This window comes from Carcharodon carcharias, chromosome 13 (assembly GCF_017639515.1).
Source record: "Carcharodon carcharias isolate sCarCar2 chromosome 13, sCarCar2.pri, whole genome shotgun sequence".
Taxonomy (NCBI): Eukaryota; Metazoa; Chordata; class Chondrichthyes; order Lamniformes; family Lamnidae; genus Carcharodon; species Carcharodon carcharias.
In genome coordinates this window covers 116,108,029-116,126,140 of record NC_054479.1, presented here as the reverse complement: position 1 = coordinate 116,126,140, position 18,112 = coordinate 116,108,029, and the positions used below count along the sequence as shown (strand labels likewise).

The 18,112-nt window shown below is 45.4% G+C and overlaps 1 long non-coding RNA gene across 1 annotated transcript; it reads left to right on the top strand.

Moving 5' to 3' along the window:
- The first annotated feature begins 5,969 nt into the window (after nt 1-5,969).
- On the top strand, nt 5,970-8,605 carry LOC121285622. The gene is made up of 3 exons (XR_005944727.1): nt 5,970-6,066; nt 8,362-8,392; nt 8,524-8,605. It is a non-coding gene; the product is annotated as an uncharacterized LOC121285622 (long non-coding RNA).
- The last annotated feature ends 9,507 nt before the right edge of the window (nt 8,606-18,112 follow it).

Sequence of the window (18,112 nt, the reverse complement as noted above, 5' to 3'; positions counted from 1 at the left end):
TTGAGCTCAGAATGATTAGGACATGGCTGGACAAGTCCCATCTGCTCCGTTGAGTAGGATCATGTTACATCCTGATACATTGGGGTAGATTTCCAACTTGTCGAATGTGCATGAAACTGCCATTGTGGAAAGTGCCAACTTATATTTCATTGACTTCACTCAAATTGGGAGGTTTCTATAACACAAGACCTGATTTACACCTGGACAGCAAATAGACAATCCATCCCAGAAAACTTTTAATCCATGATTTTCATGTCTGTGTGAATGTTTTGGTAAATATTCTGCAGAAAACACAGACAATCTATTTGAGCTTCAGAGACCAGACAACAATCCTGCAAAGGTGGCCTCCACTCAGAGATTTCAGTTTGGCATCTTTCGAGGCCTTGACCACCCCAGGGAATACACACTGCTGATCCAAGTGACAGATGAGTTTGGTGGGGATAAACATCAGCAACTGACTTCAACGGTAACTGCGGTGATACACGTGATGCCATGGACAACCACCCAACCTACAACCACTACCAGTACAGAGGTAGCGTTTTCTCCTTGTAACAGTTTTAGAAACAAACCCCCAAATAAACAGAGATAAGGAGGATTATTGTAGAGAATTCAAATATTGTAACTTGGTTAGAAGCATGTTAGTATTGTTTTACAACATAACTTTATTATGATACTATGTGGTCTACTGTACAGAGACATGGAATAGGGCCTAAATAGAGTGGGTAGGAAGGCCTTATTCAGCTTGGTGGAGCAGTCCATAATCAGGGGGCATAAATATAGGTTGAGAGGTAAAAGACTTAGGAGGGATTCAAGGGGAAATGTTTTCACCCAGAGAGTGATGGTATTCTGGCACTCTTTCGCTCAAGGGATGGTAGAGGCAGAAACCCCCACAACATTTAAAAAGTACTTGGAGGTGCACTTGAAGTGCCATAACCTACAGGCTTATGGACCAAGAATAAGAAAGTGGGATTAGGCTGGATAGTACCCTGCCAGCCATCACAGACATGGTCTCCTTCCGCATTGCAAATTTCTATGACTCTAGGAAGTCTTGTGACCTACTACAGGGAGGCCTTGCACTAACTATCACAAGCTCACTTTAACTGCCTGCTTACCTGATTTTCATTGAATGGGTCGTTAAAATCATTCCTGTAATTTCTGAAATCCCCATATTTTTTAGGGTATGTTTTTTTTCATCTAATTTGTTCTGCTGTTACTAATAACACTGGCAGAGCTGTATTTATTGCATGAATATGATGATGAACCATTTTCTAGCATTTTATTCCTGGTAAATGGTGGTTTGCAAGGCCATTTTAGAGGGTATTAATCAGGCAACAATTTTAAAATTGCACTTTAAGCACCTGAATATAGTGTAATTACTGGATTCCTCTGCAGAGGTAGGGACAGGGTAATATTCAACATCATTTTTTTTTACAGTTAAGGAAAATGAATAAAATTAATTGAGCTGAGATAATTTTAATGCATTAGGAGGTTTACTAAGAGCTAATTTGTACCATTTTGTGAGTTTGCAGATTCTCTCACTTTGATAACAAAGGATTCTGATTATTCTCTCAATTGATTTCTGATTCTGACCTTGGAATTTGAAAGTTTGGGAATGATTGATGCACTTTGCTTTGGTGAAGGACTTTACCAGTGGATCACAATAGGATCCGAGCTAATTGATATTTGTCCTCTTTTTCTCAGTTCACTACCAGTGTGTTAACATTAACTTCCTTTTACTGGAGTCCAGAGCCATGGTTCATTGCAGTGTTGACTGTTGCCGGAGCTGTGACAGTGGCCATTGTTTCTGGTATAGCCTGGGTGTGCTACCAATGGTAGGTGTTACACTATTACAATTTCTTCCAGGAATGCAACATTTTAGGATTCTCTGGGCATTTTTTGAATTGCATTAATAATTCAATAAACTTGACAGGCCAGAATGAATGAAAACAGAGGATGCTGGAAATACGCAGCAAAAGAAAGACAAAAATAAGTTAACATTTGGGGTGTATCATTTGCCAGATCTGCTGAGCTTTACAGAGAACTTGCTGCTATCAAACCAGCCCAATCAGTAGAAAGTCATGTGTTAATCATCCTTGTACTGGACTAAATTGACAAGATTAGCTTAACTAGTTGTATGTGACTGAAGCGTATTCCTCTGCACCCTGTGTGGACTGAGTACTGAATTATAACCCATCACATACTAGCTAGGGTCCATTTCTTTCCTCAGCTGGATTTTAGTCAAACTGTGGGCAGCCAAAGTGCGGTCAACCTAACGTGACCTGAACCCATTTAGATTTTGATGGAGCTTGACAGCTAGGGCAGTTACAGTTGTTGCCCTTGGCTGGGGAATCTAGGACATGGGGGCACAGCCTTAGGATAAGGGAGCGATCATTTAGGGCTGAGATGAGGAGAAATTTCTGCACTCAGTGTGTTTGAATCCTTGGAATTCTCTACCCCAAAGAGTTGTGGATGTTCCACCTCTGAATATATTCAAGACTGAAATTGATAGATTTTTGCACTTTCAGGAAATTAGTGATATGGGTATGGGGCAGGAAAGGGGAGTTGAGGTAGGAGATGAGCGATGATGGTATTGGATGGTGCAGCAGGCTCAAGGGGCCAAACTAATGCTCCTACTTTGTATAATCTTATATTCAGGTCATAGGTTAGATTTTCTCCCAGTATAGACCTACCCACTGGAAGCTCCTACCACCTGGAATCAGATAAGCAAATTCCTCCTCCTCTGTGGGTCCGAGACTCCTACAGGATTGGGAATCCTGGCTGTTGTCCAGAAACTGTGGTCAGGATAACTTTATCCCTGGAGTTCCATTGGAGAAACTGTTACAATAAAAAAGGGCACCAACTGTTTGGGTCCTCCACATCCTTGCTGCTTTTCCATTTTGTATCTTACAATATAAGTGGGGCAAGATGAAAGGCCTACTGCTTCATGGTACACTACTAGCAAACTGCTGCCCAACACTGACAGAAATACTAGGTGGCAGGCACTGTTATGCATCTCCTGCCTCATTTATATACCTTCTTTACATGTTTACACCCGCTGGAGGTGCAAGCACTCCACAACTCTTGAGAGATTCCCAGAAAATCGTTAGGCACTGCAAAGGAGGGCAAGACCTAGAATCAGGGGTATCAATCAATTTTCCTTTCCTTTTCACTTGGGGAATGAGCATTCCTCAGCCACAAAGCAGACTGTTTCATTCCCTTAATGAACATTCCCTTCTCCCCAGCTGCCTGACTGCCCTAACGTTGTGAATTGATGAACAAGAAGTAAATTCCGAAATGCCATTATTCAATCGGAGTCAGTGCTATATATTTTCTTATTAAAAAACTTTACGTCTGTCAGCACTTGCTTCGGCAAAACATTACTTCATTCTCTTCTGTCACATTCATCATCTTGCAATTAAATAATCTGGTCACCTAGTAACTTTTCCTCACAAATTACTCAAAGTGCCATCAAATGAAAAATTTTCAGAAGGTTTGTGAATCACCATTTTATGTCCTGAAATTTGGGCCTGGATTTTTCTCCCCAAACCTACCCCACATCTACCCCACTTCAGTGCAGAGATGCTGAAGGAAAAGTAACATGGGAATGCCTTTGTTTCTTAAAAATGGCTGTGAGAATTTTCTTCCACCCATCTGACAGGGAATGTACCTGTCTGCCCTGCTACAGGTAAATGAAGGAAGGTGGGTGTGGCCTCACTCTCCCCAGTATTTTCTTTCATTCCCACCTCAGGAAGCACCCTCTATAATGGTGGTGATGCTGGCTCCTGTACTGAAGACCAGAGGTGAGGAAATAGAGTGGAGACCACTGTTCAGCTTTCGTGTGAACAAGCAGGCTTCCTTTTAAAAGATTTTAATGGGTTTAAAATAATTAATAATTAAGTTTGTTGGTTTTCAGAGTGAACCAAGTGTTAGGCAGCCAAATGTGTTGACTTTTCATGCCATGATATGTGAAAAGGCTGTGCTTCCCACCAGTTATAGTAAGGGAGTCACTCTTAGCTATTGTCCCACAGCTTCTTTCCATTCAGACCACTGTCTTGTCAATAAGTGACTAGGTATCAAACTCCTGAATTTTTATGCCACTGAATCATTCTGGGCAAAATTAAATCAACTAGCAGTGCTTTGCTAAATGTTTGTGAGCGGTCAACCACGTCCTTCTGCTTCCGAATGTGTGCTACCGTGGACACTGCTATGTTTCTTTTTTTCTCACCCAATCAAAAATGGTGCATTATTCAACCAAAGCATTCTGATGGGATGGTTGCTTGGAGACGGGGTAACTATCTGCTTAAACCCTGGGTATTGACGTCACATTGCAAACTAAGAACAGATGCTAACAGATGCTAACCACAGCTACATGCATTATAATCGAACAGACCACTGGGGGTTTTGAAGTCGAGTTTTCCACTATTGGATAGTTTAGGGAACTCTACAGAACAGCCTGGTGAGAGTGTCCAGAATTATAGCACAATGTAGCACTTAAAAAGGGATTAGGTCTTTCATCAGCAGAAGTTGGGTAAGAAAAGTAAGATGCCATCCATCCTATGATCATTATGGAGTTATCCCAGAGAAATTGAGGATGATCTTTTGCCAATAGCAGAGATAGGCAGGAAATTGCGGAAAATGGTTACCAGTAGATATTAGACAGCCCATATCCAGAAAACCCAATGTCATTTTTAATAGCTCACGAACATGTCACTTTCAAAAGACATTGGGTGGGATTTTCCAGCCTTGTCGCGGGCGGGGCCTGGCCCAGGCCCATTGACTTGCAGCGGGACCGGAAGAACGCAGTGGTGGGTGGGTACAGAAAACCCCACCCATTCAGTACTCCAAAAGATTAACCTGCCCTGTTTCGTTTCAGTGATGTGTCCCAGTGGCAAAACATGTGTTTTGGCTGTTTTTTTTAATATATGCAGTTCACTGCTGTTGTGATTCATTTATTTTGAACATTCTCCCTTTCTGAATCTGATTGCTCATTAGCAAATCTAGAAGTTGAGCTTGCAAAGGATTTCCCCTATTCAAATACTTTATGTTGCCAACGCTAATTATCATTAGCACCAGTAATACATTTTACATCCTCTTAGACAAAGGACAATCCTAAACCTATGATAACATCCATCCATCTTGGGAGACAATGGACGGCATCCAGGGTGTCTGTCACTTCTGGATTGAACGTCGTCTGTTGTCGCTGTAGAAGCCGATTCATGAGTGGCAGTCCCTTCTGCAGCCGGCACAGATGAATAAGGTTGGCCCAAGGTTAATGAATTTTTTCCATCCAGTGGGCTTTTTCACCATCTGGTCCTTTCTTTTGTCCTCTGCCTTGTCCACGCCTTTCCTGACTGTTTGTCTCCAGGCACCTCGGTCAACAGCAAAGACTTCCCATATATCGACTCTGATTGTCGTCAACTTGAAGACTCACTTACAGACATCCTTGTATTTCAGACATGAGTGGCCTGTTGGTCCAGTGCCAACAGCATGCTCAATGTAGAGCATGTCTATTGGGATGTGGTTGTCATCCATTTGGCTCACATGACAGCCAACAGAGTCGCCGCTGATTCAAGACAGCAAACATATTGTAGATCCCTGCACACTGGTGTATTTTCATATTTGGCATTCTGCCTTGACAGAAGATGGCCAATATTCATCAGAGGCAGCAGAGGTGGAAGCTGTTCAGCTGCTTTTCTCAGCTTGCATACGTTGTCCATTCTTTGCTATAAAGGAGGGTGCTCTGAACACAAGCCCAGTACACATGGAACTTTGTATTTTTGGTTAGTTGGCTGTTAGTATACATTCCACTTTGAAAGGACAGCTGCAGCCTTGGTAATCCTGGTGCTGATTTCGACATCAAGAGACATGTTGCTGGTAATTTGTTGATCCAAGATATGTGAAGCTATCAACAATCTCCAGAGTGAGGTTGGTGATGTTAATGGAAGGTGGCGTCTCTACATCTTGGCCCAGAACTTTGGTCTTCCTGATGATGATTGTCGGTTCAAAGTCCTTGCAGGTTCTTCTTACCATGACAACCAATCTACAAGCTGGTGCAAGTGAAACTCAGTACGTTAACCTATATTAACAGATGAAAAAAGAAAAATGATTGTTCCATAATAAATTTCTATAAACACACCAATATGCAAAATTATCCAAGATTTATTGACTTTCCCTTCATTTTGCCCTTGAATTATATTTTTTGCCATATCTGTCTTATGTGAAGAAATCCCTAATTAATGCAAATATAACTGTTTATTCCTTCATGTGCTTGGAATTCATATTTTTCTTTTCCCAGAGCTGTAAATATTGTGAACTGGAATTAAGTTCTGCAGTCTGTGTGTGTGAAATATGTCTTAATTTCCTCTGATACAATAGCATCTTTCAGTCAGCCATAGTGATGGAACATTTTTCCCTTCTCACAATTTCTGTTCTTCAAAATTATTTGAAGGGACACTAGAGAACAAATTTTGAAGGTTTTATTGATGTGTGCTTCATATTGAGTCTATTTGAATAACAATAGGTAGGGTGTGTACATGTGTACGTCAGTGTAAACATGTGCATTTCCTAGTAATTTGCCCCCATTATTATGCAGTCAGTTGCAGTGTTGCACTGTCTCCATCAATAGAATGAAATAGCTTCTCTAAAAAATCAACTCAAAATAAAAATGCTTAGGCTGATAATTCTTCGAGAATAATTTTATTATGTAATTATAGGTATGAAAACAACATAATTTAGATATAATTGGGCACAGTTAAACTGTAACAAAAATTAGCAATTTTTAATGCCTAGGTTTCGACTGATGTTACCCTACATCCTCTTCAATACTTTTGTTCTGTGCAATGTCCAATATTCCTTCATTTTTATTGAAGGATCATTCCTAATTTCGTTACCAAACCCTCCTACTGAACTTAATTTGGATATTATCCTCAGATCAACAGAATTCATTGGATACAGCAATATAGCTGATGCCTAAGCAGTAATGTCTAAAGGTTTAACATAACATAGAATATAAAAGGAGGGAAGTTTTTATTTATAAAGTGAGGTCCCTGTATGCTTTTTAACAGCCTTTTAACTTGGCCTGCCATTTTCAGTGATTTATGTAAACAGCATGTGATGTTTTAGATTTTCAGTCTGAACTAAATTATTGGATGGTGAAAGACGTTCCATCTATTCTCTATGTGTTCTCTGAAACATTTGCTATGACCTATAAGCACTTGTGAATGCTCAATGAGGTTTTGTATTTCAGGACTCAATCAGTCACAAACCAGCCAAAATCTATCCTAAGACAGCCTCTGCCTCCAGATGAGGTAATTCCATTAGCACAGTAACATTAAACAGATGCACTCATTTCATTTCTCTAAACAAAGATACCTCCTGCATGCCAGGATTAGCAAAGCTTTAAGTATGTTTAGAAAGAATTATTATTTGATTTTGCAACACTTAGTGCACAAAGGAAATCTCTGTCTATGCTGATCTCTGCATCAAACACATCTAAGATTAATTCTGGAGTTTAGCAATATTATTTGTTCATGATGGGAATGTATTCCATGTTTCCTGCTCTGAGAATAAAAATCTTCTATTTTCATTTGAGGATTGCTATTGTTACACTTACATCCTCTAGTTCTGTGCTCATACATTGAGGAATCTGCTTACATCACCATTATTGGTATCTTTCCTTACTGAGTTTTGTTCACATATTTACTTATTAGCTAATAAAATCTCTCCCCTTAAGCCCTTTCCAATCCGAGGAACATTGAGCTTAGGCAGTAAGAATATCTGGGTTGGGAGAGTGGAATTTGGAGCAGGGTCCACCTGCCCCTTTTACTGCTGATCAAAAATTGAAGTCATTGTGGGAGCAGCCCCATAATACCCCTTCCCACAAATAGGTGGACATGTTGTGAAGCCATGCAAGTGAGGGAAATAGATTATTTGACATTTTCCATCGACTATGCCCCAGTAAAGTTGGATGCAAGGGACACCTGCTAAATGGCTTGTGTAACCTGATGGAAAATTGGGGATTTTTTTTTTCTCAACAGCCCATAATTCTCTCTGAGGTCCATGAATGTGTTTATTACTTGGAAAGACATTGGGATGAATTTCATTCAGACCCTATAAAACCCACTGAGATTGTTGCTTTAACTTCCATATAATTTGTTTCAATTTAAAACAAAGCAGAACTTCACTGCGGCCACAAGAGGAGTGAATGTTTTCTTTAAATGATCAATGCTTGATTTTATGTCTATGTATTTGTGTATTTTATGGAAATATCTTCAGAAATTATGGAGTAACAAAAAGCATATAGACTACTTTGCTTAGCAAGTCAGATTTAGTTTACAATTTATATTTTGGTTTTGATTGCAGGTATCCTTTGATGGACAAGCAAAAGACCCAGGTAATTACGTTGTATGGTGTGAGCTGTCAATAACCACCGAAGATTTTTGTAATTTTCTACGGTGGTAACAATTCTAAACATCATTTAGCTTTGAGGTTGAATACGGGACACTATTAACTTGTCTGTCTTAGTTTCAGGAAACTGGTACATGTACAACAGTGAGACTGGGTAATGGAAATGGATGAGTGATGGATAGAAACTACTGGGAATTACTGGATGACAAGATCATTTTCTCTTGTGTTAAAATTAACACCAATTTATATCTATGTTTCTTATGATAGATTATAGTGTAAAGCATACAATGTTTCAAGATTTGATGTAATGATATACAATAAAAGTTACATGTTCATTCATACTCTGCTGTTGGAACAGAATTTCTGACATTTAATTTGGCAACCTTCTCAAAGTTGTGTGAAGATCTACTCATTTCTAAACACCTGATCATTCCCATATGAGCCTGTTTCATATATTTATTTATTTATTTGTATCTATTTTTACAGACAGGGATGGGAGAGAATTGAAACCTCGCCTGTTTCTTTCCCCTTACATTTAGAAAGGAAGGTGTGTGCCTTTCTCAACCCAAGTGTATGATCAATTTTTGAATAACTAGCAGCAAGCTTTTGTGGATTTAAATGAAAAACGGGTTATTTATTCAAACACTGACTCCGAATGTCTAACGCTATGTCAATCACTCAGCGCACAGACACACACACACAGACACACACACACACAGACACACACACACAGACACACACACACACAGACACACACACACACAGACACACACACACAGACACACACACACACAGACACACACACACACAGACACACACACACATCTGAGGAAAACTGCAGTTAAAGAGAAGAGTGAACTACTACAAGTCATAAACAAAAGAACAGTTCATAGTTCACATGGTTGGTTCATTGTAAGAAAAGAAGGCACTTTCAATCCCAAAGGTTTAGTCTAGGTAGATTCAAATAACCAGAATCGTATGTCAGAGTTGTTGCAGGATTCCGTCAAAGAGGTGGGCTTTTCCGTTTGGCTGGTTACTTGTGGTTTTCTTACCAGGGAGTCAAGTTTCTGAACAGGTGGACTTGGAATAGGAACCACACTGGGAGACTTTTAAAACGTAACAGTCTCCAGGTGCGGAATCATCCCAGATTTACACTAAGTGCAATAGTGGGCATGAAAAATGTTGTTTTACCCGCCAGCTGCAATTGCAGATTTTCGCGCCATATCATCCCATTCCCAGCACGTCCCACCTCATTAATATTGCATGAACGGGGAACACACTAGATCACTGGCAGGGTGGCCTCTGATTCTCCCACCCCACCATCACCTCAGGTCTTCAGTAACCCGGGCGCCATATTTAAAAGGCACACGTGCACAGAGCTAGCTCTCTCTAACAGTTTGGAAGTTGCTGGAAAGTCGTGGCTGCCAAAGGGAGGAAACATGCTGCATCCAAATTTTTAGCAAGGCCTCCCTCGGATACCTACTTGGCGCAGTGGAGGCCCGCCGTGAAGTCCTCTAACCCCACTCTGGGCAAAGACCAGCAAGCCAGGTCACCGATCCAGCATGGGAGGCAATGGCAACCACCCAGTGCCAAGAGAGGATAAATGATCTCTGTTCCATCAGGGGAAGTTGCTCTTCCCATCACTCTCAACTCACACACTCTCAGGGATCTCACTCATTGCCAGTTCAAGGGCCATCACCATTCACTCTCTCACACACACATCATCTGCCATGTGGATCATGTCCTCATCCTGTCCATGGCATCCACACATGCCAGGCGTGCTTATCATCTGGCCTGGCAGGCATCCTGCTTACACCCTCTCCATCTGTTTATATGCAGGACAAGCTGGCGCACAAAAAGAGGGAGAGGTGGCAGATTGGTGGAGGAATGCCTGAAATCAAGGTCTTCACAGACTTTGAAAATAGAGGCATCCAGCTGGCCAGTGATGATCTAGACCATTCCTGTGCTAACAGTGAGATCAGAGGTGCCCAACCAAATGAGGATCCAGCAGTGCAACATCCATCAGATAACCATGCTGTGAGTGAGTCCCCTGCCATGTACTAATGATCTCTCCTTGCTTTCACAGGCACATCTGGGAAACAGCTGAGGGTTCCACGAGCCAGGTCATTGAGTCAAGCCCCGAAGACACCTTGGAAGAAGAAGAATCTGATGACAACCTCATTGAAGACAGGTCACAGCGTTCACCCACGCCCTCCACCAGCATAGAAATAAAAACATCGGTGGGACCTAGTTCTAAAGTAGCCTTGGGGTCACAAACTGGTGAGCACATCGCACTGTATGATCCACAGCAGGTGGAGGCAAGGAATTCCTAGGTTTCCGGCGTGCTGAAGGCCAGAAATCTGCTGAGTCCGAGTCAGATGAGGTGCCTCTAGACTCAGTCATGTCACAGTTGCTGAATCTGCAAAGGCAAGCCCGGGAACATCAGGAAGGGATGTCCGCTGCACTCTTCAGGTTGCAAGGCACAATGGAGGAGTCAGTCCGCCTTCAGGCTGAGGTGATAGCACCAGCATGCCAACATGCCGAGGTCAACACTGGTAGGATGGCAGCTGCCATGGAGACCTTGATCCAGGACATTGGCCTGCACTGCTGCGCTGGCTGAACTCCATCACTGATGCCAAAGTTGGTCTCCATGTGAGAGGGGTGCAGGCCAGCTTGCTGTCACTTCTGCTTCCCCTTCTCCTCAAAGAGTCAGTCAGGGGCTGCCAGGCACCCACAGGGTGGAGGACCAGCAGCTCAACAGCCCAGGACCGTCTACTCAGGTGATTCCAAGAGTGTCCGGCTGATCCAAATCCCCTCTTCCTGTGACGCCTGCAGCTTCAGCTCCACAGGCTGAGAAGAGTGCAGCTGGCTCATGGAAGGACACCCAAAGCAGGCCGGAGCCCTCCAGGTCTCGGCCTTTCAGAGGACACCTGCCAAGGTCATCACAATCAGGGTGTAGCAGCCAGCAGGTTGCCCCCATCTCCGATGTAAATGTCGGAGGAGCACCAAGACAGGGTTAGGAAATTAAGAAGATGTAGTTGCACAGTCTTGGCAAGGGTGTTAGTCACTTGTACTTAATGTTCATCATTGTAAATAAACTCTCAAGAATGCCTCCTTGCCTATGGCTCCTTGTTCTGATGAGCAGCATTCGTGTCACTCAGATGTGAAACCTTGGTTCCTGCACAAGATAAAGGCAGGTGTCTCAGTCCAGGACATCTTCCCTGTGCAGTGTGTAATCTTCTGACCAAAGTAATGGTCCACCTTCACACTCACTGGAAACATTAGTGATGCCTGCACCTCGATGGTGCTTGTTATTGCTGCCAAAATGTCCTGGGCAGGTGTCACAGAGTTCCGTCATTCTCGCTGTGTACACTCAGCACCTTTAAGATGAGGCTGTCCCCCCGCTCCTTCAGCATCTGTGACCAGTGATGCTGTGCTCCTGCAGGGGTCAGGTACTGAAGGCTGACAAAGTGTCAGGTGCATTTAAAGTTCCACAACTGCGTCTCCATGATATGACCCTGATCACAGAGCACAAGGGAGCTGCTCTCTGCCAGACAGCAGTCAGACATTCTCAGAGGCTAGTGAAGATCTATGTAGTGACCTCACTGCGTGTCAACATCATCTTCCTGGAATCTTGTAACTATTAGAGCCTCTGCTGCTCCTCCATGACAGGAGCCTGAGCACTGAGGGTATGTGCACTGCTATCAGCCACACAGGAGTCAAAGGTTCACAGATGCAAGGTGAGGATGTCAGGACTGTCCTCACTGCATCTCGTCATCATCCTCCACAAATCTAGCAGCTATGAGGGCCTCCCAAGTGCTCCTGCCTCGTCTGGCCAATGCACTGGCTTCATCGCCAGCATCCTTGCCTTCGAGGACCTCATCACTAGCATTTCCTTTGACCTCCTCCTCATCAGAGGAAATGGGCAGTTCTTCCATCTCTTCCTCAGCCAGGTCCTCCCCTTGTTGCAGCATCAGGTTGTGGAGCGCACAACAAGCTACAATGATGTGTGACACCCTCTAGGTACTGTATTGCAGTGCTCCACTGGACCTGTCGAGGCACCAGGCCTCATTTTCAGGATGCCTATAGCTTGCTCCATTAAGGTGCGAGTTGTAGCATGAGCCTCGTTATACAGTCACTCTGCTGCAGTCTGAGGCCACCACACAGGCATCATCAGTCACTTCCTCTGTGGGTAGCCCTTGACCCCGAGGAACCAACCTTGCAGAATCTCTGGACCCTGGAAGATGTCAGGGATCTGAGACATGCTAAGGATGTAGGAGTTGTGAAAGTTCCCTGGGAATCATGCACAGTCCTGCAGGTCGTGTTTGTGATGGTCACACAGCAGCCGAACATTCAGCGAGTGGAAGTCCTTGCAGTTGACATTGTTGACTGCTTGGTTGCCATGGAGATCTAAGCGCCACATGAGCACAGGCGATGGTACCCTGCACCTATGGAAAACCTGAGATCTGCGCAAATCCCAGCACTGTTGCTTTCTGGCTTTCCTGATCCTGGATGAAATGCATAAAATTCTGTGCCCTCGCGAAGATGGCGTCTGTGACCTCCTGGATACACTTGTGTGTGGAGCTTGCGAGATCCCACTCAGGCCACCTGTAGAGCCCTGGAGGGAGCCACTGGTGTAAAAATAGAGCGTCGCGGTCACTTTCATGTCCACTGGCAGCAGATGCCCTCCATGACCCTGTGGCACCAAATCCTGAAGCAGGTGGCATATGTGACCAACCAGTTTCCTAGACATGCGCAGTCTTTGGCGACATTGGTTCTCGCTCATCTGCAGGAATGACAAGCGTTGTCTATACACCCAGGGTCTAGTGGGGAGCCTATGAGCGACAGCTCTCTGTAGATCTTCAGCTGCGTGCACAACAGGTCCTGTCTCCCCTTCATCTTGAGGGAGATGCTCCTCCCTTTGCTGAGCCAGCACCTCCACCCCTCTCCTCTTCTTCTCTGCTCCCTGTAAGCCAGGAGGCATACCGTTAAATCACCAGGCTCCATGATCCTGATGTTCTCCTCCTGCAGAATCAAAGAGAGAGTTGCAAGGGTTAGCATATGTGTCCTAAGAACCTCTCTTGACTAAGTCTGAAGACCCCTTCACACATGCAGGAGAGTGCTGGCTACCACTTGGATGGCTAGTGTGTAGTGCACTCATTGGCTGTCTGAGGCCACACCCACCTCCGATTGGTGGCAGCTTCGGCCATTGGACTGCATGCTGTGCTCTCAACTCAGGCACAGGCATTCTCCTAACCCTCACTGCAAAGCTGCGCTATTAGCTTGAACCATAATGGATGCTAGGCCATACCTTAATAAGGACATTGCAAGGGGCTCTGAGCACATCCACCAGTGACAGCGTCATGGCCACCTTTCGCAAGGGGATTCGACAACTTGCCCAGTTGGACAACTAATCTGCTGCCCCCTAAATGCTCATTAATTTGCAGTCTGCAGCCCAAGGGTTGAAAACTTCTGGAGCATTTGGTGGCACATTCATACTTATGTGTTGCTTGAGTGGGCAGAAAAGCTTCAGAGGCCTGATTCCAAGCATGTCAATGGAGTTGCAGCTGAACAGTCCAGCTGCGGAGGAATACTCACTTGTGACAAGTCTTTCAAAGTGCGTGGCTGCTTCACTCATCTCTGAGTTCCTGCTTCCCCCCACCCTCCTGGCATGTGCTTGAGGACTTCCTTCAGTCTGTGCTGCCTGGCCCCCAATCCCCCAGACCTGACCTACACTGGAGCCCTTGCCCCGGCACTGTACTGAAAGTCAGCTGAGGAAAAAGCGACTTGCCTGTGTCCCCCGCGAATCCTCGGCACCTGTTCCTTGATGTCCTATGGGCAATGCCCACAAGTGCTGCGCAAGGTTGTGCGCACTCACCTCTGAGTTCCCATTGAAGCTCAGATCATCAGGTGCTCTCCTTTTAAAGCAGTCGTGACACATGCCATTCTGAAGTCATGCCAACATGGCTGGTAACTTTGCTGTTGGTGCATGATTCCAGCGAGCAGGGAAACGCGGCCCACCATTGACCGTTGGAGCGGACGATCACAAATTGGTATCATGATGGTGTAAAACCAATTTTTGGCCTTCTTGCCATATTGTTCCCCACCCCTGCCCACCATGATGCCTGATGCCAATGGAGCCAGAAAATTCCAGCCCAGATTTACAAAGGCATGGGTCTATTACCTTTTCTCTGTTGCTGATGTCCTGCAGCTGGTGTTCTATGTAGACTGACCAGTCTCTCTCTGGTACTTTGGATAATAGGTTTCATATCACCTGATCAAATATCATTGTCCACCCAGAATTGTTTAAAGTTAGAAGCCACCGCTAGACAAAGGAGAATGAATGGGGGAGCCTGCTCACACCTACTTGTGATGAACTGGCTTCTCAACAGCTCCCTTTGTGAGTTTCAAGCTTAGAGCCAGGGAGTCTCAGGGTCTATAGATTTTGAGTTTCAGGTGAGTCCGTAAAAAAATACCAGGTGTAAATACCATGGATAAGTTTAGTCTTGGTACATCCGTTCAAGTGGGGGGCCCTGACCCATTGTTATTCAATCAGGAATTTTCCAGAGACTTGAGGCGGAAATTGCAAAAGTCACCTGAATTTCGACAGCCAGCTTAGCCACCTATTAATATCCATTTTTAAGTAAAAGGCAGTTCCAGAAAATTATATGATGAATGGAGTCCACATTTAAAGTTATGAATAGGACATGCCTTCACTGGGTATGACAAGTTCTATCAATTCACTGCTGCCACAATTCATCAATGAGTACAGATGGAATTATCTCTTCCACAGTGAAAAATTCCGAATGGCATTGCATTCTTTTTCTCCAGTGGATTAGAGAGCAATGCTCTGTGAAGTGAAACTACATCCCCCTATTTTTCCAATCCATTCATTTCAGAGGAAAGGAAAATCAGACAGGATGTATGATGGACAGCCAAACCTATTATGACACAGCCGGTGGTAAAAGCTGAGTTTCTCAAATCCTAGAGGGAAACTTGAAACAACAGTCATAACCCATTTTTGTGATTTGTATATTTTAAGATGCAGACTTTGAAATCAGTTATAATAAGACCACCAAGTCTCAAGGGTTTTTTATAAAACTAAATTAAACTTTTATTAATACAAGATAAATAATAAGCACGTACATATGTCTACAAAATTACGACTATAAAACTACAAAAATCTTCTAATTAATCTGACTCTCAGTTACACGCTCGTTAAGGCAATAATAAAACTCATAGAGCTGAATTTTCTGGTTGGCAGGGGGGTGGAGTGGGAGCGAGCGCGGGCCTGATCATCGCCCGTGATTGGGTCCGCACCACCATTTTGCATGGTCGAGCCAATCAAGGCCCGCCCAGCATAATGTGCGACACCCAAGGATAGCAGAAGTGGGCAGGAGGCGGCAGGAGTGCACTGCCCGCCAGGTCCAATAGTGACCCGGCGGCCTGTTTATTTGAAGCACTGGCAGCCTTTGCAAGACTGCTCACAATGGCATGGAAGGGCTTACCAGAGGGCTTCTGGTGAGCAGGTCAGTCCGGAGGGTAGGGTAGCGGGACAGGGCAGGCTGGAGGGTAGGGCAGTGGGACAGGCCAGGCCAGAGGGTAGGACGGGGGGCCAGTTTGCCCCTCACTTTTCGGATGACTGCCTTGCTGCCCTTCTCAAGGAAGTGGCACCACAGTGGGAGGTGCTGGTCCCCCAGGATGAGAGGAGGAGGCCCCCCCCAACGTGACAAAACGTGCCTTGGAGGAGATGGCGGACGTAGTGAGCTCCTGTGATGTGGTGCAGCGCACCTGGATCCAGTGTCACAAGCGCTTCAACAACTTGTTGCGCTCTGGCAGGGTGAGTACCATGTTGGCATTGGGTATTTAGCCCTGCAGATTGGCTTTCTCCCCTGCTGCCCCCACCACCCCCCCCCCCCCCCCCCCACCCCAACTGCCCCCCCACTCCAAGTCTGAGTGTCGTGACTGCATTGAATCATTGATGGCACTTGTCCTTTGCTGAGTGGCCAGCAGATATTGTCCATGCTGAGACGGTGATGAAGAGATGTTTTTTGCCCCCACAGATTGTGTTACACTAAGTCCCCCATCACAGGTTTGAGGGCAACCTGGAGGAGCTGCACCTAGGTGCTGTGCTGGAACTCCAGGATGCTAACTGATCCACTGTCCTTGTTCTCCCTTTCAGCAGCATCAGAGGAGGGCTAGGAGGAGGAGCAGCAGAGGTCCCCTCTCACACCTGAGGGGCCTGAAGTCTCACCAGCATCACACCATCTGTGCCAGGCAGGCACCAGCGCAGATACTAGCACCTCGGTGGAAATTCAAACATCGGCTAGTGTCCCAGGGCACAGGGGTGAGGGCACTGCACAGTCGGTGGAGGAGCTGGCAGAGACAGAGAGTGCCCATGACGCCAGCAGTCAGAGGACCAGGCATATGCTCAGTCAGAACTTGATGATGTGCCTCTGGAGTCGTCCGCGACACAGCAAGTGCAGGAATTGCAGCAGGTGCGGGAGCATCTGGGGAAGACACATGAGGCTATGCTCGGCTTGGTCTCCATAGTGGAGGAGTCTACCCGGACGCTCGCCGAAACAGTGAGCCACATGTCTGAGTGCCATGCGTCCTCCATGGAGAAAGTGGCAACTCTCATGGAGAGGTTACTCCAGGAGATCCATCAGGGCTTCCTGGAGATGTGCGCAGACCAGCAAGCCCTCACATCAGCATTGACCTCAGCTGGTCAGTGCCAGTGTGGGAGATGGTTCAGGCATCAACTTTCCCAGCTCGTTGCCTATCCATCTATGGTGAGCAGGGAGGTCCAGGCTGGCCTCACATCGGCGCAGTAGCTGCTTGTCATCTCTGCAGGCTCCTCTCAGGGTGCTCTGAATGAGGGCAGCAGCTCCTCCGCCCCTCTCCCAGTGACTGTAGTGTCCGATGAGGCTGCGAGGACTGGGGAGATGCCAGCTGTGGAACTGGAAGCTCCCTCCCAGGTGGGGCCAGCACAGGCTTCACGGGCCAGAGGACGACCGCCAAGGTCATCGAGGCCAACAGGACAGCAGAGTCAGCAGGCTGTCTCAGATGCTACTCCCAGCAATGGGGCAGAACCAAGATGTATCACCCGGAAATTTAGCCATAAGGCACCTTAGGCACACCACGGGTTTATCACCGGTGCTTTTATGTTGGCCCAAGATGAGATCCTAATGATTTGTTTTGATTTGTAAAATTATTGTTTCTTTTTCGAGTAGATTGGTTTGCTTGACATATTAAATTCAGATATGTCACTGTGGCTGAGGCTGCCTCTTTTCTTCTGCATGTATATGGTTTCCAAAAATGTTAGGAGTGCTTTGTGGGACATTCAGCTTTATTAACAAGGACATTAGTTACTGCTCCTAACCTGGAAGATTTGACACTTAGGTATCGAGTATGGAGCCTACAGCCCAGGCTTGTCCTGGAAGTCCATCTGTGGTGTGCTAGCTAAAGGTTCATTGGATTGAAGCCTCCCGGGTGTCCCTGCTTCTCTGCAGTATGCCTGGGTCAGCGTCTGACCACTCAGCATTTCCCTGTGCATGGTCATCCTCGGACTCACTGCTGGACTCATCGTGTGCAGCTGCAGCCACTGCATCGATGTCTTCATCGTCCACTGCATCCCCCCTTTCCAGCGCAAAATTGTGCACGGCGCAGCATGCAACCATTATCCCCGATACACAAACTTGGAAGT